Raw genomic sequence first — 27,319 nt, 5'->3', positions numbered from 1 at the left:
TTGTAGGTGCGTAAAGGCAGACACGTCTCCTGAGTTAACTGGCCCCCTTGCCGTGGAGGGCTTTAAAAAAACTTACCATGGCTTTAAATTTTATCCGCTCCCTCACCGGGAGCCAATGTAGGGCCTTGAGATGAAGGGCTGTGTGGGACCTAGGTTGTAGACAGAGAATCGCCCTAGCTGCTGAATTGTGCACCACCTGAAGGGGCTGCAGGAGGTAGTCCGGTAGGCCCAGGTAAAGGATTTTCACATAGTCCAATCTGGATGTGATCAATGCCTGGACTACTATCTTCCTGGAATGCAGTGGGAGTAGTGGAAGAAATGTTCTCAACATTTGAAGTAGGCTAAAGCAGTTCCCCACTAGGGCCTGAACTTGGGAGCGCATGGAGAGGGCATTGTCTATGTAGTTTCCCAAAATCTTCACTGTGGATTGGGCAACACTAGGGGGAGAGAATTCCTCCGGCCACGATTGGCTCCAGTCGTGCACTGAGGGCAGGCCGTAAAAACTATTTCTGATTTATCAGAATTGCATTTGAGCTGGTTCTCCATCAGCCATCTGGGAACCTCTGTGAGACAGGATCTAATCGCGCCCGTCAAAGTCTGTGCCTTTTTTACAAGAGAAGAGCAGCTGAGTATTGTTAGCGTATGAGATTATGATTCTCTGCATACTCCATGATCCCTTTATTGACGTGCTTCACTTTGGAGAAGGCTGGGAGGAGAGAGATAGGCCTGTAATTTGTGGGAGTATTTGGGTCAGCGCTCGTTTTTTCAAGAGTGGCAGGATTTTTGCTTGCTTCCAGAGTGGCGGCACAATGCCCACTGCCAGAGATGCATTCAGCACCTTATTAATTAGTTGGTTTATGGTGTGCAAGGGCAGGTAAATGTTTCACTGGGCACGTATGTGTTGGTGATCCAGATTTAAGGCTCATCAGGTAAGTAAGTGAGTCCCCAATTTAAATGGCCGGAAAATGTAATAGTTGTGGGCCTTGTGAGAGTCCCAAGGCATGATGAGGCCTACTTAGTTACTCTTCTATGCTAGATGAAGGCCTATTCTCTCTGGTCCTCACAGAAAAGGACTGCTGGATTGTGACAATTGTATCATAGAAGGACTGGGCCACCATGTAAGTCCAGTCTGCTGACAACAGGGCTAATTTACTGTTTGCCTTAGGAGCCGTAAAGGACTTCACGATCCCAAAGATCTCCTTGCCCTTATTAGCAATTTTCTGCAAAAAGCTTATCTTGGCCTCTTTCACCATTTTATAATGTGCTTTTAAAGCTGCCCTATAAATGTTCCTATCCTCCGAAAGATAATTGTTTCGCCACTTCCTTTCAAGATTTTTACATTTACTTTTGCTATGAGGGAACAGAGGGTGTTCCCTCATTTGCATAGGGGTGTGCCCTATGCAAATGAGGGGATTCCTTTGACTCTGCACCTGCGCCATATTACAGACGTGGGTGCAGAGTCAAAGAAGCCCTCAGGAAGTGCACTGACTGACAGTGCGTAATTTAAAAGGTGCACTGTCAGTGCGTCTCCTGACAGCAGCCCTCTGCGGTGGGTTAAGGAGTCCTATGGACCCCGCAGACATCCCCTTTTAGGTGGTAGCAGTCACTGATTGCACCTGCCTGCAAGGGAACCCCTTTGAAAGTGCAGGCGGGTGCCGCCTGCACTGTGAAAACATGGAGCGGCTGCTCCTTGTTTTCGCATGAATGTGCTGCCCGGGTGCGGTGTGAGTTCACAGCTGCCCAGGGGGCAGCCCATACACCATAATGGGGCGCATTGTCACTGTTTGCGCACCTTTTGAAAGTTGCACCAGGCGCAAACAGTGTTAATGTGTAATAAGGCTGCTGGTTGGTTACACAAAGGTGTTTCGCTCCAGGCTCAAATGGGGATGTTGAGGCATGGCTAGCAACACTCCCTTTCAAAATAACAGTGCAACAGGCAGACATGCAGTGCAGTTCTCTACTGTTGATGAGAGAGCTAGGTGGGGGTCAAGCGTGAACTCTAATTACCACTTACATACCCCTCCCACTACACACAACTGCAGGATCTGGGTGCATGGATTACAGGGGCACAGCAATGGATTTCAATAATAGGAGTTGACCTAAACATGATTATGTACAAAGATTTAGATAGCTGCAGCAAGTTCACAGCCATTCCCCAACAAGCTTTTCAGTTGCAGAGCTTAGGCTGAATCCCTAGGTTTTGTTGCTATATGGGGGGGGACACTGGCACCTAGAGTCCAGAGAATATACTTCTTTCCCTGCAGCGCCTTCAACTTTCTCCCAAGCAGATCTTTCCCTAGTCCCTGTGCCATGCATTGCCGGGTAAGACGGACCAAGATTCTCCCCATGGAATATCCAACCATGCACTGGTGGACACATTTATAGGTAGGAAAATACGAACGGCAAAGTAATATTTGGAGAGCAAGGACCAGATTTACATAGAGTTCATGCAACATTGCACAGCAACAGGCACCCTTGTGCTACAGTGCAAGGGTGTCTGTATTGTGGTCAGCATACATTTTGTGCAAGAAGGGGTCCCTTCCTGTACAAAAACTATGCTTTAAAGTATTTTCCTTTTTGCAGGTGTGCTGTAGAATGCAGCACACATGCAAAGAGGAAAAAAGGAGAAATGAAAGCATTTCTCCTCATTATTCCTGCCTTAGGAAAAAAAATGTAAATCCATATTTGTAAAGCACAAACTGCTCACCCTTACGGGTCTCAAGGCGCTGGGGGCCGTCGTGGAAATTAAGTGAGCTATTGCCCAGAGTCACATGGTGCTGAGATGAGCTGCCGCTGGAGCCGGGGATCGAACCATGAACCCTGTGCTCCGAAGTCAGCTGCCCTGGCCGCTGCACCAGGAAGGAAGGAAGGAAAACATTGAAAAAAATGAAAAATAATGAAGTGGTCAGGGGCTCATCCCTCATACACATGGGTCGAAGACCTGTGGTGGCTATATTTTTTTTTTAATACATGGGTGGTTTCCAAATCACATTTTGGGCTCTTCCCTCTCACGGGCACTAGGTCTACCCACAGAAGTGAGGTACCATTTTTATCAGGGGTCTTGGGGGAATGCTGGGTGGATGGAAGTTTGGAGCTCCCTGCAGATTCCAGAACTTTCCATCACAGAGATATGAGTAGAACGTGTTTTTTTAATCAAAGTTTGAAGTTTGTAAAGGAATTCTTGGTCAAAAAGAATGTGGTCAGAGCCACGCAAGTCAGCCCACCCTAGGTACCCCTAAATGTCTACTCTTCAAAAATGTACAAGTTGGCTAGTTTTCCCCAGGTGCCAACTGAGCTTGGATCCAAAGCCAAGAGCTACCCACATTGAAAAAAAGGGCCAGTTTTCAATGGAAAAATGTGATACGTCATGTGGAATTTGGGCCATTTCCTGTCGCTGGCACTAGGCCGACCCAAACAAATAAAGTGCAATTTTTTTATCAGGAGACTTAGAGAAATGCAGGGTGGATGGTAGTTTGTGGCTCTCCGCATATCCCAGAGCCTTACATCGCAAATATATAAGGAAAATGTTTTTTTTAAATCAAAGTTTGAGGTTTCCAAGGGCTTGTGGGTAAAAAAACATAAAGAGAGCCACACAAGGGTTGTATGACAAATGTACCCATGGTTGAACCACGAGTTCCTCTACAATGCGGACCTAACCACGAATACATCCTAACCGCTCATTTCTTTACGATGCATGCCTTTACCACGCATGCCTTTACCATGCAATTTCACTGTAAAGGCATAATTGTTAAAGGGATATGCATGGTAAAGATCACCACAACCCCTCCCTACCCGTAGCCCTAAATCCCTATCCCCCTACCTCGACCCCCCACCCTGATGCCTAAAACCTACCCGCCCTGCCCTTAAAACTGCCCCTTCCCCTCCTCCGAGGCCTAAAACCATGTCCCTACTAAAAAACTACACCAGGCCCCCCACCCTGAGCCCTAAATATTACCCCCGAGCAACCCTTAAAAGAACGCCTACCCTTGCCCCCACCCTGAGGCCTGAAACCCTGCCCCCTTTAAAACAACTACCCCAACCCCCACGCCCTTAGCCCTAAATTCGACCCCGAACCCTAAAAACTACCCTTCCAAACCCAGTCCCATTCCATAAAACTACCAGACCCCCACCCTGATCCCTATAACCCTGCCATATTTTAAAAAAACTTCCCAACCCCTTCCGGCCCTGGACCCTATAACCGACCCCCACCCCTAGACTCTCCCCCTAAACCTTGCCCCAGCCACTAAAACTACCCCGACCCTCCCCCCGCCCTGCGCCCTAAAATCCCGCCTCCCTTCCAAGAACTACCCTGACCCCCTGCCCTGAGTCCTAAAACCTGACACCCACCCATGAAACTATGCCTTTTCCAAACCCGGCCCCCAGCCCTACTACCCTGTCCATGCCTGGAGCTTCCTGTTCCTACGCTTCATCTCCTCTCCCCACCCATCCGGACACCAGATCACTATCTTGCTTAACCACGCATATGCTTGGTTAAGGCAGATGCGTGGTTACATTTGTGGTGAAAAAACACGTTTGACTCAGTCTGCGTTGAAAAGGGTGTTTCCCCCAAGCAATACAGCCGACATTGGGTACCCCTAGGTGTCTAGTTTTTACAAATGTACAGCTTGGCTAGGTTAGGTGCAGGCTGAGCTAGGGTCCACAATCTAGAGCTAACCACATTGGAAAAAAGGGTGAGTTTTCGGTGGAAAAATACGATGGTCCATATTGCCTTTTGGGCTATTTCCTGTTGTGGCCACTAGGCCTACCCACTGAAGTGAGGTACCATTTTTATTGGGAGACTCAGGGGAATGCCAGGTGATGAAAATGTGTGGTTCTACAGCACGCACCCCATGGATGGATATAATGTATGCGGAAACTTCAATATTCACACTGTTAAATTGATCTGCTATCTGGTTTAACTTGTTTGATACCGGTTTTATTCCACATAGATCCATGTACTCCTGTCAAAAAGTGATATTCACTGCATCGGACGTCTTGTACTAGCGTCCTTCTTTGATTGTATTGCATGATGTGCGTATTATGACCAAAAAAATCAATAAAAATTGGTTAAAAAAATGGAGGTTTGTGCTTCCCCACAGATTCAAGAACTTTCCATCACAGAAATGTGAAGAAAATGTGTTTTTTTTATTCAAAGTTTAAGGTTTGCGAGGGATTCTGCGTAAAGAAATGTGGTGAGAGGCACGCAAGTCAGCCCAACCTGGATACAACTAGGTGTCTAGTTTTCAAAAATGTACATGTTGGCTAGGTTTCCCTAGGTGCCGCCTGAGCTAGGGTCCAAACAAGTGGAAAAAACAATGTGACACGTCCATGTTGCGTCTTGGCCCGTTTCGTGTTGCGCCCACAAGGCCTACCCACACAAGTGAGGCACCATTTGTATTGGGAGACTCAGGGAATGTCGAGTGGATGGAAGTTTGTGGCTCCCCACAGATTCCAGAACTTTCCATCACAGAAATGTGAGGAAAATATGTTTTTTAAGTCAAAGATCGAGTTTGCTGGGTAAAAAACCTTGGTGTGAGCCACACAAGTCAGCCCCCCCTGGATATCAATAGGTGTCTAGTTTTCAAAAATATACAGGTTGGCTAGGTTTCCCTACGTGCCGCCTGAGCTAGAGTCCAAAATCTAGAGCTACCCACATTGGAAAAAAAGGCTCAGTTTTCAGTAGAAAAATGTGATGCGTAGATATTATGTTTTGGCCCCTTTCCTTTCGCGGGCACTAGACCTACCCACACAAGTGAGTTACCATTTTTATTGGGAGACTTGTGGGAGCCTAGAATAGTAGAGCATTTGTTATTACCAATTGGATTTCACTGCATTTGTGCCTTTCAAAAGTAAACCAGTGTATAAAACACATGGCATTTAGAAAATGACCCTCTAAACTATATTCTAATAGGGGTATCCACAAATTCAGAGATGTACAATTAACCACTATTCCTGAACCCCATATCTTGTGCCCATTTAATAAATGCATAGGTTTCCTGCATACCCATTTTTCACTCTGCCTATTTCACTATATGAATTGGTCTATTCTAGGTGCTCAATGCAAAACCAATGTAGGTGCAGCTTAGTTGTTGGCTCTGGGTACCTTGGGTTTTTGGAAAGCCTACAAACCCTATGTATACCCACAACCAGAAGAGTCTAGCGGATGTAATTGTATATTGCATTTTTAAATCGGGCAATGTATCCAAAAGTTACAGATCAAAATGTTGTTACAAATTTCCGTTCATTCCTACTCATTTTCAATTGGTCTTTATTTCAACAGTTATTTTCCTTGGGAACACCTTGAGGGAGCTACACATGTGCCAACTTTCTTAATTTGAAATTGTATCTTCTTTTTAGAAATCTATAGTTTTCCCTGATCACCCATGGGTTTCATACTGGTTTCCCCCACAAACTGGAAGTAGGTTGAGAGCACAAAAATAGGGAAAATAGTCTACCTCTTAGAAAAATACCAAAAACTGTGGGCCAAAATTTGGTTTTCTGATTCAGTGCTGCATGTTCCTGAAAGCTGGGAAGATGCTGTCTTTAGTACTGTAAACCATTTGTGAATGCCATTCTTAGAAGAAAAAAATAGACATTTTTATCTTGATCATTTTTTCCCTCTTTTTTTTTTTAAACTCATAATTTTGCTATATTTTCCCTATTCTATCAGTGCTTTCGAGGGGAATCCACAAATGCTGGGTACCTTTGAAATGCCCAGGATGTTAAAAAAAAAGGACGGAAATTTGGCTTGGATACCTTATGTTGAAAAAAAGTTATGGAGCCCTAAGCGCGAACTACCCTAAATCACCAAAAAAGGGCTCAGCACTGAGGGAAAAAGGCCCAGCAGTTACGGAGTAAAAGAGAGTGTATGGCTGGTTGTGCTGGAGACAACATTTTCAGCCTAAAATCATTTTTACTAAAAAGGTGGGAGGGGGGACAAGTAGCTGGATATAGGTCCAGTGACTCGTGCTCCTGAATGTAAAGTAATCACTATAGAGAGACAGAGTTCCTAAGAAAGAAGTAAGAATACAAGGAACGGGGAAGGATTGGACGTTCCTGTGGGAAGGTCGGAGGGACCTTTACTTGATACCCTCACACACCCCAAAGGATGCCATGCTTCATCATGGGCGGTGCTCCTCGTTGGGCCGGCGATGCAATGCTCAACGGGTCCCCCGAAGGGTCACTTTATCGGAGAAGTTAAGTGTGGATGTTAAAAGGTGACTAGAGGGGGTGAGGCAAATTGGTTTAATGAAAAGACCCTCTGTCATCAATTAAAAACCAAAAGGTGGTTGCTGCTCGAGGGTGGTACTGGCCCTCAGTAGCAAAGTCTTTTCTAGACGGGGATAGGGTTGCCAGGTTTCGCACTGTTCTGTGGTCTGTGGACGTTCTGTGGATAGGAAATTCCAATCCTTCCCCGTTTCTCTCTAGTCTTACTTCCTTCTTAGGAACTGGGTCTCTCTATAGTGACGACTAAAATTATTTTTAACAATGGTAATAGTATTTTGATATGCCCTATTGGCTAATGGCGATCCGCTAAACGATAGATTCTAGTCTACCACTTTATTGTTTTAGGTGCTTTAAATCAAAATTGAACCTAGGTGCTCTGTGGGTAACTGGATTTTGGTGTCACAAGCCTAATTACTATGGAGTCTTTGCAGACTCGTCTGGGTGATTATACCATCCCCTTAATAGATGTGTTACTGGTCACTCTGCTCTGACAGGGCAGAGCACCAAGCATCACCCCTCTGCGTGCCTGTGCTTTGCACAGACTTGGCTCTGAATTGGGTAACTAGGTGAGAGCATATCCTTATCCCACCAAGGTGGGAACCAGCGACCTGCATTCTTTCAGCCAAACGACTTCTAGATGCAGTCATGTATGGGAGGGTTTTCATATGCTTTGGATGCATGTTGCATGCAAGACAGGCCAGACTGCGTGTAAAGATAAATGTGTTCAGCATTAGAGAAAGAGTGTATGGACAGAGGGCCTAGAAAAACAAACTCTTTGAATGGTAAAGGTAATACATGCATACTCGATCGCCATGTTTCAGTTTAGAAACTCCATGTTATCTGTCATCAATCAAACAAAGAAAATACACTTTTCATTTATATAGTACAGGTGAAGATCATGCCCTTGCAGAGATCTGGGGGCAGATTTACAAGCCCCTTGCGCCACTTTTGCGTCACTTTTCCCATGTTAAAAGTGACGCAAAAGTGGCGCAAGGGGCATGTAAATCTGCCCCCTGGTGTATAAGAAAGAGGGAAAAGTATCCGTTTCCCTAGCTTACATATACTTCTGCAAAGGAACATTGTTTGTAGACCTTAACTGCAAAGAAGAAGCTGGACGGTAATGCCCTTCATCGCTCCATAAGGTACCATTAGCAATAAAGTTCATAAAGTGCCAGTGCAGGGAGGGTTGGGGTTAGACACATGACCATATTAGGAGATATGCTGGAGGGCTGAATTCTGACTGCTGACCCAATGACAACATAAGGTATGCAGGGAAACTGTTCATTGCTTGGCAAAATTAAGCTTAGTTAACTAATACAGCCATCATGGTTGGATGGCTGAAACCATGAAAGACTTAAAGGATAATTAGAAGACTAATAGGATAGGGACATGTGGAGAAACATTTTTGGGGATTTATTAACCTTTGTCCTTATTTTGCATATTATCTACAGAGTTGTTCATAATAATCAGGATCAAACTGAAGCACTCGTTCTGTAGATAAATAATACATAAAAACCATATAATTCTGAAATACCAATCATGTGTGCATCTTTCTGCAGCTTTTATTTGGGGTTCTTCATGCACTGACCCGCAATCAAAGGTACGTGATGGAATGAATTTTCTTTCTTCAGTCTCACTTTTATGTCCGATGTGCCTACGTATCCTTTCAGAGATTAATTGGGTTTTTAGTTACATTTTGGACTACATTGTCCTTCATGCTTTCAATGTTTTGCCAGTGTATCTCAGACAAGGTGTCCAAATAGATTAGATTCTTTTGCTCCCGTTATTCTTGGGGTCCTTAGGGGTTCCTAACCCCAAGGTCTCTTTCCGAGCATGTTTGGCCCTCATGCCAGTTTGGGATTATTATAATTTTGACTTCTATTTCTCCAAACCCCTCCCCCAGTCCTCTCCCTGGAGTGGACAATGACTCAATGTCTTGTAAGGGATTGGACATTCCTGAAACTATGCAGATATTTCTCCCTATGTTTCAGTAAGCCAAAAATCTCTACCAGTGCCAAGCCCTTGGCGGTCGGCCACCCATCACCTACTCAGAAACCTGGGGCTGTCTGCCCCTCTTGACTCCTTATGATTTAGTTCCATGCTTTTCTAGTGGTATACAGTAGCCCGTAATGTGGGACGATATTCCTCCTTTCAGGAATGATGCACCTCACCTTCTGCTAAAGTAATATTGCTTCCAATTTGTGGTTTACCTAGGGGCTACCTGGGCACCCATCCAACTCTGATCATGACTCTAGGGGACCCTGGATCTTCCCAGACACTCTCATTGCCTGCAGCTGGTCTCCAGTCAGCATCCATGAGCCAGTAGTGCCAACAAGAATCGTGGCAGCCCATCGAGGGCCTAACCCTATTGGGTACCCCCCGCCCCAGTGGTGATTAATTACCTACCCCAAGCGAGACTCACCTGTGGGAGGCGTGACTCTATGTGTCTGCGGCACCTCCCGTGGCAGTCAAGAAAGAGGCACTGAGCACTGCTTAAAGGAAGAACGAACCGGGGCTGTATTTCTAAAAAGGTCCTTCTGACAGGCAATCCTGTCACCTTCGTGCCACCAGCTCCAACCACAACCTCCCCGACTCACCTCTGAGGGACCCAGTTCAAGGCAGACAGATCATTGTAGGGGGACATCACAGGCACACAAGCCTGAGACATGTGATCAGCTCCCTGAAGCTCTAAGCCTCCAGCACATCCACACTGGGCATACATTGATAAAACATAATACCATTAGCAAGATAAGTGCTGCTAAGCACTGACCGGCTGCACCTCTCTCCTACGATGATACCTGGGTATCTTCTACTGGTTACCTAAGTAGAGAAGGCATTTGACTCTATTGAGCTGGAGTAAAAGCATAACGTTTTCTGACCTTTGCCCTGGAATAGTAGTGGAAGGTGACAGACATGGCTTCCTCCTTCCTACAGTGCTCTTCACTAAAGTACCCTGACAAAGGTGGAGTTGTTTACTAGGAACTATGACTGGTACCAGGCTTGCTTCCAAAATTAGACGGATTCGGGCCAGGTGAAATTGGAATCAAAGAGTGTTTGTTGTATGTGCTCCTGATGTCTTTGTGCTACAAAGTATCTAGTCAGATTTGGAAAAGGTCAAAGTGGAACCCGACAAAAGGAGTGTGGCTGTTCCAACATGGATATAAATATGTGTCATTTTTCTCTATAACTGTATTACCACTTTCCTACTTTGACAATTAACAGGTTAAAGGCAACACTGGATCAGCACATACAACATCCAGGTAGCTACAGAACCAAAATGCATGAGTGTGCGGGTTTTGAAAATGGCTTTTTGTTTCAGATGAAATTGGAGTATGTTACATATGTGCATTGATTAGCCACATTCTGGGACTGACGGGAGGCTGATCAAATAACCGACTTGACGAATCAGCAGTGTTCAGGGTCTGCCGCAATATGATCCAGAAATGTGGTATCAAGGAAATATGATTTCAGCACTAATACTGAATAATCCTTACTGCAAAGACATTGCATGAGACCAATATCACAATATTATAGTATTGTTTTATATGTACAAGATATGGCAGTGGTAGGTACATTTTCCTATAGAGAGAGCTGCCCAAGTAAAAAGGGTGAAACAGATTATTAGATTTGTGGGTCGGGTATGATCCCAGACAACAGAAACGTGGGTCAGTCAGACATGTGGATGAAAGAAACAATGATGTGGGTGACAGCTGAACTGGGTGTAATGTGAAAGATTGGAGCCCCTGCTGTGGACAAGGGGCGGGGGGGGGGGGGTGGAAGGACAAAGGTAGGGAGAACAGTTCTGGGGAGAGTGCCACTCAGCCTGACTGGAAGTGACCTCAAACCCCAGCCAGTGTACAAACAGAACATTCACAGACGCTGCACACAGGTCTGCAGGTAAAAGAGCCGCATGACCTATCAAGGCTTGTGGGCGAGTACATGATTTACAAATTTGAGAGCATTTGAAGTCAACCAAGGACATTCATATGTGAGCGGAGGGGCCCACATGCAAATGGTGCAGATAAATTGCAAATGTAAAGGATTCTGCTCTAGTGCTATATGGGAAATGAACATCACCTTGTCATATTTTATGATGTCTAACAATAAAAAAGGAAACAAATTAATAAATTTATAAATAAACAAAAAAATATAAGGCCCAGGGTCAAACATAGTGTGATGTTATTTTCTTTGGTACCGTTGGTATTTAGATTGAAGTCATGTGAGGTCACATCACCCTACCTGCACAACTTTTACAGCAATTAATTAGACATTGTTAGTACTACTCACAGCGTGGAAGATTGCAGAAATAATGTTTTGTCTGGGTTAACATTTGCTAGTCTTGTTTATGTGTTCTATAATCTATTTATAACTAGATGGTCTTGTACTTTGTAATGAGTTAATCTTAGTTAGTTAAACTTTGACAGTCTACATAAAATGTGTTACACTTTCTTGACTACAGCTAAGTTTCACAGTTTATTCAGCCACTAGCTATCAACAATCTGTGCTTGAAATGTATTAAAGAAAGTTAATTCAGGGCCATATTAGGGATTTTGGGGGGCAGGACAGATATATTATGGAGAGCCCTTTTGGAACATTTAGACATAATGAGTGTTAGAAAGAACATATCCCTAGGACCTTGTAATCATCCACACATCATTGTGACAGTATACTCTCTAGGAACCCCTTACTGGTAAATGTATGCGGCGATTTAGCAGCCATGTTCCCTCTCAGCCTCACTCAACCTGCAAGCCTGATCCCAGAAAAACCTTCATCAAGGAATTCACAGACCTAATCATCGCCTCATTCATCATCTACTACAACCATATCGCTCTGTTGGGCTTGAACTAACAGGAACTTAAAGCACCATTCAACTCCCTCAAAACCATTATCATCAAACAGCCAACTCAACACACCCAGACCAAACCCTATTGACAGTCTGGTCTTCACAGTACTGCAGTATTCCAGATGATACAGGGTTGGTCAAATCGTGGTGCCATCCCAATCATCACCCCTCCAACCTCATCCATCCACAATGTCAATAAAAAAAAACACGAATCCACAATGCAGCTCCTTTATGGATTTGCCCTTGAAAACTCTCAAGCAAGAAGTCATCCGCCTCAGACTCACACAATCACTGACTCCAAATACAATGTCAACCACGCCATGTACTTACTCAGCCTCATCCTGAAAGCCAGTATAGATGGGCTTATGCCCATGAAAATGTGCTCTGTGAAACCAAACTCTGCATCGCGTGCAAGAATTAAATAATAGTAAATGAACCATCAGCCATGAGTAAGAAGCCCAAAACCCAAATCCGAGACTGAAATTCCTCAGTTCCTCGCACAGAAATCTCCTCTCCACAACCGAAGCCGCAAATAACAAGTAAACCGTTATGCAGCTTCTGTAAGGCCAACAATGATATCATCAAAGCCATCAGGCAATGCCTCATTTTAATTCCACACCCCATAATAGTATACCCAACTAGCAATTACAATGCCATCAATCCATTTTCACCAAACGATCACCCCAATACCACAAAGAAAAGCGAATGTCATCTCTCCCATTCCTCAAAGGCAGAGTACCGAAGTGGAAACCCACATTCAAAACTTTCTAGCAACTTTCCCATCGTCAAAATTGATCATTTAGGGGCAACAGTCTCCCACCCACCATCATCAAGCCTTTCTTTTAAAGAATTACTCTCACCTCTCAACAAAGTCCATGAACCTGTTGCACGTGGCATCTTTCCCACTGCAGTCAAAATCAAAACATCCCCACTTCAAACCGCAAGACCCTTACAGCTACCAACAAATCACAAACTTACCGTGCCTCAAAAATATAATTAAACAAGCTATTTCAAGCAACTAAAAGAGGAGGTCAACAGTATTGTCTCATTTTTCTGAAATCCCAAAATGGAGAAAACCAGCCTGACGAACAACAGCTGGAGCAACTCCATTTTTAGGAATTGTCATGTGGGCAATACACCAGTTCCACAGAAATACATAGATTTTTGTGAAAAAAAATATACAGGAACCTTGAGTTCAGTCTATATGAAGATCTAAAATATTTCTACTCTTAAATTCCGAAATTATTAGAATTGCAAGAATAAATTAGAAAAAAAGGTTAGAAAGGACAAAATCGACCTCTGCAGTCTTTCTTCGTTTTTCTATTGTGACCCGTAAACAAAGCATTGTGAGAGCAAAGAGAAGACAAAAAGTACAGATGCAAAGCAAAGTATGTAAAAGCAGGGAAAGTATAAAAAATAATAGGGAAATAGGTGGGAGAGAGGGAGGAGGATGGAGAGCCACAGAGCATATGTGGGTGATACGAAGAGCAGGTAAAAAGGAGGAGGGTTGGGGGTGTGCCTTCTCAAAAGAAAATTAGGCGGTGGGACATGAAAGAGGAAATCAGGAAAGGAGAGTTAAGGGAACACCTACAAATGAGGAGGAGGAGTAAATGAAAAGGAAAAAGTCAAACTTGATTAAAGTATGTTTTGCCTTCAGTCTGCTGGGTGAATTACATTGCAGTTGAAAAGCTTTGTCAAAGCTATGACTATAACAGATTGTCTTGACAGGATGTATAAGTTTAGGCATCCAACCAAAAGTTACATCAATTCTGTCCTAAAAGGCTACCAATCTTGTTCCAAACCATGCAAAACAGCAAGCACGCAATTCATGGACGGAAGCCTTCTCATTGAACAACAGGAACCCACTTGTGCCCGCTCAGCCTGTTTGATTGCTCATTTACACTAGATATCATTTACCATTAAACCGAGATCAATTGATATGCTATTTCACACATGGAACTTCATGACAGTGCATTACACGTGTTCTCCTTCTATCTTTACGACCAACTCAACTCTTGCATACTGGCACCGTCATATTCCACAATTTACTGGAACTTTGAAGAATACTCCTAATAGTAATAGAGCGTAGCTTCAATCACAAGCAGAACAGACATTGCACAGTCTGTGTCACATTGAACCTGTGATCAGAGATTCAGATTTCCAAAAAGAAGATAACTAATGACACTGAAAGAGAACAGCATTTAGGAGCATAAGATGGTGGGTGTGGGATACCAAATTAGCCAATCCCTATGACATATAGAAAACCAAAGAAATTGAGAAAGAAAAAGAAGAGAGGGGGCACATTTAATGGGTAAGTGTGAGAGGAAGAAAGAAACAATTAAAGATAGGATCGGAAAAACAAAAGATGAAACAAGGAATGAAAGAATACTAAGAAGGAAAGGTGAAAGAGAGTGAAAGGAACCAGGAAAAAGAAGAATAAAAGGAGTAAGTACCAAGATGAAAAAATAATGGAGCAATGTAAGAAAGAGTGAAGAAAGAATGAACGAGAAAGGGTAAAAGAGGTAAAGAAAGGATAGAAGAAAGTAAGGAAAAACAGAGAAAGGATGAAAGCAGGAAGAACGTTAGACGAGCTGTTAAAATATATAGGAATATAGAGCCCTTGTACCAAAATATGAAAGGAGGAAAGCAAGGATGAAATAAAAAAATAATGAAAAAGTCTAACGTTTTAAAGATGAAAGAAAGAAGTAGGTAGGCAAAAAAACAAGAAAATACAGAAGTAAAGATGAAAAAGAACATTAAAAAAAGGATGGAAACAAGGAAAGAAAAGGAGTGTACTACATTGCCAGGGCTGGTGAACCTGGGGTTCTGTTTAACTTTATTTATGTTTACAATTTCTTTTTTCACCTGCAAACCTTTTTCCCTCTTTTATCCCTCTGCTACCTTTCTCTATCCAACTGAATAACACATCCACTACTCAAACTACTTTCATATTTTACTATATTAATTTTCAACACTAATCCTTTATGGGTTCCGGAGTTGCGTATTATTTGCCAATAAAGCGCTTCAACACCCCATCAGAGTTATAAGTGCTATATAACTGCAAACCTTTTCCCTTTTCTACCCCTCCCCAACCCTTCTCAATACAAATAACTGACTAACATATCCACCACTCAAATTACTTTATTATTTCACTATACTAATTCAACACTAATCCTTATGGGTTCCAGAATAGCATGCTACTCACCAAAAAAGCACTTCCAACCCCATCAGGGGAAGCAAGCGCTATATAAATACAAACCTCTTTTCCTCTTCTATCCTGCTGCTACCCTTCTCTATCCAAATAACTGAATAACATATCCACCACTCAAATTACTTCATATTTCACTATGCTAATTTTCAACACTAATCCTTTTATGGGTTCCGGAGTAGCGTGCTACTCGTCAGAAAAGCACTCCAACACCGCTTCAGGGGTAACAAGCGCTATATGAATGCAAATCTTTCTACCCCTTCTGTCCCCCGCTATCCTTCTCACTCCAAATAACTGACTAATATCCACCTCTCAAATTACTTTCATATTTCACCATACTAATTCACCACTAATCCTTTATGGGTTTCCGGTGTAGGGTGTTACTGCCCCCCCCCCCAAAAAAAATGCTTCAGGGATAACAATCGCTATATAAATACAAACCTTTTTAGGTCGAGCCTAGCGCAGCGCGCATTCGCTGCTATATGGGATGCTTCTTGTGAGCACTCCAAAACTTCCCCGAAACTTCTCCGTGTGAGTCTGGCAACTCCCACACATTTGTAGGGCCTTTGAGTGTGGCTTTCAATAATGAAAACCCGCAAATGGCCAAAGGCGGGTGCATGTTCCACCTCTTTGTTTACTAGTCACTCCCATGATGTTTTGCTGTCGGGAGCGAGCAGCGGTGCGCAGGGTGGAAGCTGCATTCCTCCCTTGTCATGGATCATGTTACTAATTCAACACAGCGTGGTCACTTTCGCTTTTGCGGCCGCGCTTGTTATCCCTACATTTCTCTTTTACTATCCTCAACTGATATCCGTTTTAATGCTCGCCTCGTTTTTTCTTCCACACTTGTCTGTGGTTCTTCCTCATGTTCACTCCTTCATTTCTTTCTCGCACCCTCTAATTTGTCACGCTGTCTCCCATTGGTTTATTTGACGTTATTCCATTCCCCGATTGCTATCCACTTGTCTGTGGTTGTTCCTCATGTTCACTCCTTCATTTCTTTCTCGCACCCTTTAATTTGTCTTGCTATCTCCCATTGGTTTATTTGACGTTATTCCATTCCCCAATTGCTATTAGCCATTTCTTATACGTTTTTGTATTCAATGTCACCCTGAAGTTTCTTTTTCAATGCCTCTGGTCCATCTCGTGAAGTACAGAAACTACTCAGGCTGTAGTGATGATGCCAACCAGCACAACAGATATGCCCAACAGAGATCGACTGAACCGCGGCCGTGTACAAACATACACACAAACTGTCAAAACAGCACATTCCAGACTCATGACTACATGACAATGAGAACAGGTTGGAGCAGCTTGAGCATCGAAACCAGTTTCCAAAGGTGCACTTTGTAAGCTGCCAGCTTTTATTTGCACTTAGTGTGGCAGCAGATAGAGAGCGCTGGGTTTGTGGCATGCTTTTCAACCGGGTTGTTTATGCTGTGACCTGCAGTGTTAACTTCCATGGCTAAGGTACTGCTCCGGCCCAGGGCTGCTCTTTGGAGAAAAACAGGAGGCTCTGTGCAGACCTCAGATCTCCTTCGTGCCACCGACCCTGCCACCGTCACAAACTTCATGCGGTTTTTAACGCTCCACCTGCCCTTGCAACGCTACTACCTTCACTTGGTCTTTAACGCGACATGAGCCCTTCCACCCTACAACCTGCACATCGTCTCAAACGTGCCACCAGCCCTTGCACCGTTACAATCTTCAGGCAGACGGCCCTTACAGTGCATTAATCACAATAAGCATGATGTGGTAAGGGAGCTCCTTTCACAGCCAGCATGTGGACCTAAAGATGTTAACAAAGCCAATAGCTCTGTATAACGACTTATAAGGCCCCAATGGCGAGACCTATTGGCTATGCCAATGCTTGTTGCCTCTTCTTTCCTTCCACTATCCTTCGAATCCCAATAACTGACTAACCTATCCACCACTTTAATTACTTTCATATTTCACTATACTAATTCAACACTAATCCTTTATGGGTCCCGGAGTAGCGTGCTACTAGCCAAAAAAGTGCTTCAACACCCCATCAGGGGTAACGAGCGCTTTATGAATACAAACTTTTTTTCCTCTTCTATCCTTCCTCTATCCTTTCGAATCCAAATAACTGACTAACCTATCCACCACTGTAAATACTTTCATATTTCACAATACTAATTCAACACTAATCCTTTATGGGTCCCGGTGTAGTGTATTACTCGCCGAAAAAGTGCTTTGACGCCTCGTCAGGGGTAGTAAGTGCTATATAAATGCAATTACAATACAATATTACATATGTTTGCAAAACAAATTGCTTGTTACATTAGATTTGAACTGTGAATCATAAAGACACCATACTGCACTACTTTAACTTTTGATATGGTGTGCTTCTGACTCCAAACTTCAGCAGTATCAATTTTCATCCAAAAAACTAACTGTATGGTACAGTGAGCAACATGTTCCTCATTAGTCACACACCGAGGACCACTTCTGTAGGGAGAAAAATTGGCCTTGCCTCGCCTCCCTTCCATTTATTCTGGCATTAAAACGGTTTTGACATCATAACAGGAAGACCCAATTAAATTATGAGCTGGCCTTGGCATCCTTAGCTTTGACTGAACAACAGGTAGGAGTTCTCTACATTGCTGAACTTTGCATCATCTGAACAGTGGCCTCTCACATTTGGAGTTGGCTCTTCTCAAATATTACTCAATAATTCTTCACACAACAATAACTAGTACGTTGAGGCTGTTTATGAGAACCAATAGAGGAGTGCCCAGCTTAGGCTCTTGGGGGCCAGTGCCATTGCAGACTATCCGGTGAACCACACAACATGGCATGAATGTAGTCTGTGAATGTAAATGGAAAAAAATTAAATAGTAAGTGATTGCCCTAAATATCTTCGACGACTCCAGCCCACATTGACCTGTTTGGATGCTTCTGGCCTGCAGTGCCTAAACTGGCTCTTGGGAAGCCAAGCAGGTAAGCAAGGTGATCGAACTGAGGAAAAGCGGGCATTAAATCGCAGAATGTATGTCAATGCCAGAACAATTCCTATTACCACACTGTAAATAATTAATATATTCCATGGTCTAAAGCTTGACAGTCAGCTTTGAGATTTCAATAAAGCTGAACTAAGGCCCTTGAAACATGTACTGATTAGGTGGCCTCCATTTTGGAACTAAAGAGTTGTATCTGGATATATTTATATCCAAGTTAAACGCTGTTACAGACAATTAAAGGAGTATACTTTTTTGGGGGTGCCTGCAGTGCATTCTGTGCTTTAGTAATTGTGTGTTCAAAGGCAATTAAAATTAAGTTAGTTGTTATTGAATTTTGTGGCGGTTTAAGGATTGGGTGAATCGCTATTGTGGTTTTAGGGGAGATGACTGGTCAAGTTTCCATGAAATAGTGTGTTGGCACCTGTTCACGGTGTTTCCTACCTACATGTCAACAGAGCTTCCGCGGCAATGAAAGCACCCACTATGGGGCTGAATGAGTTTTCCTGTCCTCCAAAGACAAGTTGAGCAACTCAGGAAAACCACACAGACATACATGGCTGTGGAAGCTATGTGATCAGTGTCTAACATTTGACCTTTGAACTTGAAACCTGAGTTCTACCCTTGACTTGCACACATGACCGAATTTCTCTTATTCAAAAGATGGTGTGATTCAGAACACATAAGGTTAAATCCCTATGCCTCCATTTGTGAGATCAGTATAGGTAAAACACAATTTTGTGGTGTCTTGTCTAGAACTATCCAAAGGCACATGTCCCTCCTTAAACTGCACCGCACCCTTGTGTCTGTAGCCCAGTCCTGGCTGCACCACACACACCTTGCGCCACCTCTTGCTTGAGGTATTTCTGGTACCACAGAAGGCTTCCTGTAAGGGAATCAAGTGCTCTTTGGTCACAGATCCAAGTTGTATCAAAACCATAAATAACTCATCCTCTGCTATATTAATTGGCCAATCTGGCACCAGGCTGCTGGCACGTGGACAACCTAGAGGGCTCGCCCACGATTTGTTAACTGCTGCTCTTAAAAAAAGCTCCTTTTCTAGAAAATATAAGACAGAATGTGCTTATGGGTGACAGTAGTGGGGCACAGGTCCTGTGAAATGAGGCAGCGGGTATTACAATGCCTCAGGGCTGAGTTATGGCTCTCTTACGACATTCTTGTGTTTCCATCTGGCAAGACAGATTTCGACATGAGGAAGAACCACTGGGCCAAAAAAACTCTTGGCTCGCTCTCAAACCTCACTGTTGAACTTCCTTGTCGTTGCACTGGGTCTGTGTTGTCTCTGCCTTTCCTGTAGTAAGAGATGTGCTGTGTGAAATCACCAGCTGTAGTTCTCCAGGTGCCAATGGCGCCCATACTGCTGCAAACATGGCCAAAAAAAAGGCGGGAGCGATCAGCAAAGACAGGCCAAACCAGTGGCCGGAGTATAGGAGGCAGCACATGTTTTCAACATAAAGAAGGTGAAGGCTAATGGGAACCCAGAATTTCCAACTGGCCTTCAAAAGGCCGTTAGGGCTGGATGAGAGTCAGTCGTACGACACACGTCAAGTAAACCCGCGATGGACTCTTCTGCTCTAGCAGCTTTTTGAATGCACAACATATCACAAATGCAGCTCTTTTCCATAAAATATAGACTACTCTTCTCAAGACTTAGTGTATAGAAGAGATAACAATAATAATGCCAAACACAGTAGATAGTATCTGCATCCTTGCCTTATTCTATGATGTTGTGAGATTATTTCTAGAAACATGCTGCTTGGATAGCACCTTGAACCTTCAGTGAGCGGCTTTGCGTGTGATTTGATGTTGTGGTAAACACCAACACATCTGCTGCCCTAACCCTACATAGTTCACAAATTGCCTGAATGATAAAATTGCCACTGAAATACAGAGCACTTCTTAGTGGGACTGGGCACGGGAAGACATGGCATCTTTGTTAGTTTTGGACAATGTGCCACACTGCATTGTATATTCTTCATGATCTGCCATGTCTTCCTCCCATTGGATACGAGAATCCAAGCGACCTCTGTAGGCGCTCCACCTTTTAGCATGAAGGTAAGTGCTCCCATAGTGTACCCCCAAACTGACTGAGGGTGACAACTACCCTCACCTAGAAGCCTGTGAAGTGATTGGCATGGGTGACAACAGAGCCATGGTCCAGTGGTGAAAACCTTTTTGCTTGCACCCCTTTGGGCAAGCTATTGCCTTCCGCATGTGAAAGCCAGTTCAATTTCCCATAACAAGGATGATTTTCCTCATGTGTGAGGTGTATGTGTGTTGCAGGTTACATAGACATTAAGAGCATGACTGTGCAAGACAGCAGGCTTCTATGCAGGCAGTTGTTTGTCCACGGAGGTCCCGACAGCCTGTGCATGCTTGCTGGGGCATCCTCCTCACAACAGCAGATATCCTGTTGGAGGGTTGAGGTTTCCCAACCCTTCTCATGTGTAGTGTAGGTTTCCACTACTCACTGAAACAAAGCTCTCACCCTTGGCCTATGATTTTTCACTTTCCAAATACACCAGTGTGACTGAAATATAAATCCTGGCATTGACCATTTCAGACTCACCTTATCTTGGACTCCAACTACAGGAGAGTCTTAGAAAATCTGGGCAATGGGACAAGTGGTGATTCTTCATGACAGTAATGAGTTTTTGAACTTTGAAAAAGGAAATCCATAGATTCACATGCTTTTCCCGTTTGTGGCTCTAAAGTTGGATAAATATTGTCCATATTAGGCCAAGGACTTTATACTTTGTCTGGACATCGAGGAGACTGTACATCAGTGTTAAGTAGATTTAACAGGTCCAGACACTTTTACAGTGTTTTGTTTAAGATTCAAGATGGAGATTTGCGTTGGACTTCTGGAGAAAGCTCATTTTTGTCAAAGGTGAAAGATCTAGGACATGACCAGCACCGCAACGACAGGATCCAGCTGATTCCAAACAGCCAGGAAGGCCTGCGCACATCTTAGCTGATGGAAAATGTGCCTGGAGATCTTCTACAACGATTAGGCCAACCTGGGTCCATGTGACCTTTGGGCTAATATGGAAAGAGTGATCACTAAACCAAGTAAATCACTTGGGCTTTGGAACTGCATAAAGGCTTTCTTGGCCATGTTATGCAGGTGGCACCCATGGACCTTTGAAAGCAAGAAGAAGAAGAATCATAACTATCCTCCTGCATTGTATTTCTACATCTGGAATATCTTCTACACTGCCTAGCACCGCCTATGCTTCTCAAAGTTTGGGGTTTCTAAAGAAGAGATCAGACCTCTCCTACGGGCCCCACTATGTGTCAATCTGTGCCCAGGTACAGAGTGTAAATGAAGCTAAATAGGAGGTACTTTTTGATACCTTAAAAATAGCAAATTCCAGACACTGGTCAACTGATTTTGTTTACGGCTAACACTGTTACACTTACACCAATAAAGTAATGTTAGCTGTTGGCTATCCAAAGATACGCCTCCGTGATGCACCAACTCACCCACTAGTACAGAGAAACCCATTACATCTGACTTCATGTCCAATGGTGTTAGGGGTGAACACAATACCCAATTCTGTCTTATGGTGCTTTAGCAGAAATCTGCAGACATCACTCTACTAATCCATGCTAGCCAAGGACACCAGAACATGTAAATGGCAGATTGTATGGCACTGAAGAACTGACTCACATTACAAAATACTTTGGGAGGCAGCCACGTCAATCTCCAAAGTATGTATATGCTGCTGGCATGTGCACGATGGGTAAGCCCAGAGATGCTACAGCATAAAGTCCTTGCAACTCAACTCAGATCAATATTTCGTTTATAAATCAATAGTGGAACAGCTGGTAAACAAACACTGAATAATAATGAGACTCATGTGAGTCTTGTGACAGCTGTGGTTAAATGATCCTTCATAGATGAGGCTATGAAGCCCTCACATTATTTTAGACAACCTAAAAAGGATGGACGCCATATCATGTGATCTTTAGAAACTCTAGCCACGGATATGATCCAGTCCACAATTGTATGGGCGTTAGACTCTGGGGGAACATTGAGAACCTGGCAGAGGAATTCATGGATGCAATTATGGACCAGCTTCAGATGTTTGTGATGCCAACATCATCATACAATGCTGAGAGAATACCCCAACACATTCCCTTGAGCAGACCACTACAATGATGGATGCAAGATATGATAAAGACCAGAATGCATCAGAAATGTTTATTATCTACCTTTTTCAGTCTGGACATTTTTAGGAGGTTAACAATTGGACAAATAATTCATAAGGTACAAGCTATATTCTTTCATCAATAAAGAGAGGAAGCTTTATAGCAACATTCATAGGGTATCCGCTGAGAAATGGTGACATTAATAATGTCCATGAGAATTGGCTAACATTATTAATCGTATGGATTTAAAATCCAGGTGGGGCCTGCAGACAAGTTGGATTACATTTCTGCCTGGAGGTTCATGATATTAAAGAAAAATACTTGCCATTTAGAGACAAGAGAGCAGGAGTACCATAGCCAAGAAAAATGCCTATGTTTAAAAATGATCTGAAGTAATAACAAAGCATGCATTTCAATAGCAAGATTGTTCACCATTCATGGTTGTTTGTCTGCATGTCTGCATGTTACCTTCTATTGTACAAATAATGGAAGTTCAAAGATGGTGCAATACATTAGCTTTGAGGAGAGCAGAATACCTCCCTTTTCCAAAATGCATACTTCTAATACTGGAAAATGTCCCCCCAGAAAATGCGGCAGTGCTACATAGAAAAAACGCATAATAAATGAAGGTGAAATACATTCCGAGTATGTCATGACATTGTCATTTCCAAACAACTTTGTAAATCCATTTGCAGCCCACATACTTTTGTCTGACTAGCAACTTATTTAAACTTTGTGAGAAGCAAGGATAAAAGCCGGAACTGTTTTGATGACACAAGAAAGGCAAATGTTACATTAAACAGAACCAACATGAGAAAAGAATTAATTGAAATATGATATAATGGTAGGTGTAGTATTTCGAAGTTGAACTATTGAAAATGCATTAGCTTTACGGTAATTCTAAGATAATAACCTTCCTGTTTCTGTGTGGATCTGAAACTGAATTGTTATGTAGGTGTTAGCAGAGTGAAATTACTATTTATATATAAGAAGGACAAATGACTGAAACTTGGATTGTTTAGGGTCTTTAACCAGTTTTATCAGATACTGGATGTCCTATCACTGTTCAAACATGAATACACTAATAAAAAGAAAAACATATATTGAAATGTTGGCCATTTTACAAAGAGGGCTACAAAACCTGTTATAAAATACAAGTGCATGTTATAAGCAAGGGGTTAATTAGCTAGCTAAAGCAGGGATATTGGGTAGCATCCTTTGCCAAGGCATATTGGCTAGTATGCGGCTTAATGCACTCACAGAAAGGGTATTGCCAATCTCATAATTAGCTGAATTCACTGGCTGCATTTTAAGACAAATATAGTATTTCTACATATGTTTCACCGCAAGATATTTCTTTGATCCCCGGGTCTTATTGAGGACTACTGAATTAAATACTTAAGTGCAATATTACAGTCTGAAAACAGCGGATGATAGATCGGTGCTGTCAGAAAAAGGGGCATTTTATATGGTGCGGTTGTGCAACCTCACCCTTTAACCCCTTAGCTGCGGCTAGGGGGGAGAGCGGGGCCGCGCGGCGCCGCCATTCTCGTGACGGAACCACTCCGTCACGAGTCGCAGTGGCGCTGTGCTTGTGCCGGAATGGTTGCGTCACGGCCCCGCCCGCCTAATAGAACGCTCAGCGCAGGCGCAAAATCAGCCTCGCGCAGGCGCGGTGGCCGGGCCGTGACGGAACCATTCCGTCACCAGCAGAGCACCACTGTGGCCCGTGACGGAATGGTTCCGTCACGAGCATGCAAGGGGTTAATACACTCACCAACCCCTTTAGAAACCTTAGGTTTAGTTTTCTCAAATCTTCAGCTCAACCCTATGTTGCTAGAACTCTGATCAGCAACGCTTACACAAAGGAACAAGTGTAAAGCATTTAAATAACACCAAAACAATTGGAGAAGAAATCCACAAGACACCAAAGAAATACAATACCAATTTACAAAAATAGACTGTATTTTTATATATTTTTAGCCACCACTAATAAAAGATCCACCAGATGGTTCCAAAGATAGAATGTACATAGTATAATAAATTAAAGCATTTCATTCAACTGCGAACAAGCATTGGTAAATTCAACAAATGTAACACTTGGAAACCTTTTGAGTAAAAGGTTCGGCAAGTTGTAATGCAATCAGTTAGATTTACTTGGGCCCACCAGCGCCAGTAGGGAGCCAGTTAGAGGTGCCAGTAAGGCCCTCAGAAACAGTTATTTTCACCGAAGAAGTAGTCTTCAGACAGTTCAAGGCTCTTTATCCCCAGTCCAACAGATTCCTATGGAGTGGTCCTGACGCTGAGGTTACAGGTTACAAGATGCTAACGGATGCTCAAAGATGCTGTGGATGCGAAACATCCAACAGGGGTCTTTTGTTGTGACTCCCCAGGCCATGAAGATGATGAGTGGGTCCTATACACAGGTTTCGATGATTTACATGGCCCTCTCCTGTCTGGTAAAAGTCAAGTTGCTACTGGACTTCTAGTCATCTGGTGTTATGGTCACAGCCAAATCCTTCTCTAGGCTGTACCATGCCTTCTGTGCAACCAACATGCACTCCGACAACTATCCTGGATCAAGTAGACCCGGGTGCAACATCTGAGCATCAGGTCTTGGTCCCTGGTGCTGCACGCCGGCAGGGAGTGGCGATGCGGAGATCTGGGCTACCACACGCCCTTAGCGGGCTAATTCAGTGACCAGGAGGTCAGTTGGCTGACCTTTGGAGTCTCTTTGCTTTGGCTGGGCTCTAGAGATGACTTCTCATTGAGCAGGACACAGCAGGCACAGTCTCTCTTATTTGCTAATCACGATGTGCAGCAGGTGCAGTCCACTTTGTGCAGCCTCTCTTTGCCGGAAATTTGGTGCAGTAGGGCAGCTCTTCTTCGGTCCCTCTTCCAGTAAAGTCAAGATCTGAGTTCTGGGTAACACAGGTGCCCTATTAATGCACATAAAATGCCCTCAGGGTAGGATGCGGTTATTAGCCAATGGGCTACCATGTCCCCTACCTCCTGATGGCCACTATCTGGAAAATGTGCAATCTGGCTATGCCAGAATGCACCATTCTGCCCACTCCCAAGATGGCATAACCCACTCTCGGCAACCAGAGCTCCGTAGCCCAACCCAGAAGTGTGGCTACGTATGGGGCTACATGCCCCTTGAAAGCCGGTTTGACAACAGGTTTCCACTCTCCTTCCCGGGTGCCAGTTACTCTGTCAAAACAATGGGACTTCCTTTCTCCCAAGTGTTCCTCATTTGGCCTTCAAATGCAGCTTCAGATTGGAAGTTCCCCTTCTGGGCCAAACCCCTGTGGCTTCCTGGATGAGAAAAGTAACACCTCTGTTACTTTGCCATGAGTTTTAAATGGCAAAGTTGGGTTGGTAGTTGGAAAATGCCCTTCCAAGCTGCAATGGTGGACAGGGAGACTGGTTTTACTCTAGTCACCCCCAGGGTGGCGCAACTGTGGCTGCAATCCTTTGAGGGACTCTCTAACTTATACCCCCGGGCCCTGGGTACCATATACTAGGGATTTACAGGTAAGTTAGCCTATGCCAATTGGGTAGAGCAAATATAACAAACATTTTGGGGTCAGGGCACTGGCACTAAGGTCTGGTTAGCAGTCCACAGTACACTCTCAGAGTCGAAAAACCTGCAGCATTAGTCGAAAAACCTAGGGCAGGCCATCAAAAAAAGAGGCATTTCCTTATACAGGCCAATTTCAGATAGATGCAGGGCCCCCTACCAACAGTTACACCATTACCAATAGCAAAAATAGAAATACAACTAAAACAACAGCAACTAAAAAAGCAGGCTAAACAAACTCATAATGCTCTTAGTAAGAGCACAAGCATAATCTGAATCCTAGCTGCCTGCCAAGGGCTGAAACAATAGTTTCTAAGCTCTCTTTATCACAAGGTGTGGGACTTCCAAGCACCTCAGCCCCCTTTCAGTTGAAAGTCATGAACTTCCTAGATGCCGGCCATGCAGCAGGTATAACAACAGTGCTGTATAGTTGTAGTAAAGGGCAAACCCTTGTGTAATAGTAGACAACAGTAGCTTAGAGCAATGCCAAAGAAATTGGATCACGGTAAAGACTATATTCAAGGATTTACAAGAAAGTGTCCCATAGCCAATGTGTTTTTGTTTATCAAGCATTAATCATTTCAGGAACAGATTCACAGGATAGCTGAAGCCTACAGGAGCTTAGTACATAGTTTCTGACTTAGCCAGATCAAAATTAGAGGTTCACGATGTCACAAGTTGTTTCCACAAGTTTTTATCATCAATCTAAGTATTGAGTTGGTTGCATAGATTGCAGTGGGATTAGTGGGCTCCCCTTAATACATTTTGTGCATTTCAAGCCAGTGGCATCCCCAAATAGCCTATCCTTTAATTAGCCACAAAAAAGTAGGCCATCTCAACTTAGAACATAAGGTGCTCCGATTTAATCAGTCGAAATAGAAAGTGGATCTAACCAGACTCTGTAAGTATGATCAGCCTGAATTCCCTAAAACTAGCTACCTAAAATAGAGAACGCAACACTAGGCTACGAGAAGGAGTGTCATCATAACAAGGTACAACCACATCAAGCTGACACAGAAGTCCAAGCAGTGATAATGGGTCAAACAGAGAATCAAAGTGAATGCACTTATCCAATTTTCTGGAGCAGACCAACTGCTTGGATCACTCCCAGTTTGGCTTTAGGCCCAAACATGGTACGGAGACTGCGTTACTATCAATAACAGATGATCTCCATAGATATCAAGATAGAGGCTTTTCCGTTGTTCTGGTGCTGCTAGATCTGTCAGCAGCGTTCGATACTGTTTCTCACAGTATTTTACTCGAACGATCTGCTGCCATTGGGCTAAAGAATACGGCTTTAG

This window comes from Lissotriton helveticus, chromosome 5_1, assembly GCF_964261635.1.
Source record: "Lissotriton helveticus chromosome 5_1, aLisHel1.1, whole genome shotgun sequence".
Taxonomy (NCBI): domain Eukaryota; kingdom Metazoa; phylum Chordata; class Amphibia; order Caudata; family Salamandridae; genus Lissotriton; species Lissotriton helveticus.
The sequence above is the reverse complement of the archived record's forward strand: the minus strand, read 5'-3'. Positions refer to the sequence as shown.